Raw genomic sequence first — 1,293 nt, 5'->3', positions numbered from 1 at the left:
CCCAGCAACACCCACAATCACACCACTACACACCAACTCCTAGACTACACCTGTCCAGCAACACCCACAATCACACCGCTACACACCGACTCCTAGACCACACCTGCCCAGCAACACCTACAAGTACACCAACACCTAGACTACAGCCGCCCAGCAACATACATAGTCACATCACCACACCCCAGCACCTAGACCATACCTGCAGGCTATCACACACACAAGCACACCACCACCCACCAACCCCTGGACTACATCCACACAGCAACACACACACACAACCGCACCCCTGCACACCAGCAGCCAAATGCTATCCTGTGGGGTGGAGGAGCTGGGAGGTGAATGCTGATCCGGTGGCTGCCTCTCAGGAGGTGGGGGGCGGGGAGGGAGCCCTAGAGCTGAGGTGAGGGGACTGACCCTGTCCCATCGAAGGACGCGGGTGCAGAGCCCCGCTGAGCCGAAGGATCAGTCGGTTCTTGTTTGTGTCGGCCCCCACCCAAGGGCATCGTTACCCTGCAAGGGGTGAAAGGCTTCGCCGGTGGGTCGAGTCACTGCTCGGGCTGCAGCAGGCCAAAGAGAAACCGAGGCAGGGCTTGTAGCGCACCCTGCTGTGTCTGGAGCGGGTGCTAGCCGATGGTACGTCAAGGCCCGGCAGCCTCCATCCGGACAGCCACGTACCCACACAGGCTACAGCCGCCCACCTGCACTCCCCCCCCCGTGTGACCCCCATTGTTCCTGTACCCCTCCCACACCCCCTATAGGGGCAAAGAGCACCCCATGGGGCTGCCCCCCCCATGTTCCCTGGGAGATCCCACGGCTGGGCTAGCAGGGGGCTGCGATTGGGAGTGAGGGGCACCTGATTTGGGGGGAGGGAGGGTGGGGGGCTCAGCGTCATCTCCCTCAGGTAATTCCCTAGCTTGGCTCCATCCCCTGCCCCAGAGCTCAGAGTTGGAGCCTCACCCCGCCCATATACACCCCCACAAGCCCCCTCGGCTGATGGTAAATACCATCTGTTCAGGCAGGCTGGCAGCCGGCCCCACGCCGCGTGTGTTTATCTTCACACCAGCCGCGAGTGCAAATATCACACCCGCCTCATTAGAGCCGCTGAGACCAGCCAGGGCTAGGCCAGGAGTCGTCCCCGCGACCCTCCCAGCGAGATCCCACCCCCAGGGAACAGCACTATGGTTCCCACCAGTGAGATCCCCCCCCAGATAACAGCACTATGGTTCCCCACAGCCCCCACCAGTGAGATCCCCCCCCCAGAGAACAGCACTATGGTTCCCCACAGCCCCCACC

The sequence above is a fragment of the Trachemys scripta genome, unplaced genomic scaffold (genome assembly GCF_013100865.1).
Source record: "Trachemys scripta elegans isolate TJP31775 unplaced genomic scaffold, CAS_Tse_1.0 scaffold_30, whole genome shotgun sequence".
Lineage (NCBI taxonomy): Eukaryota > Metazoa > Chordata > Testudines > Emydidae > Trachemys > Trachemys scripta.
Note: the sequence above shows the minus strand (reverse complement) of the source record.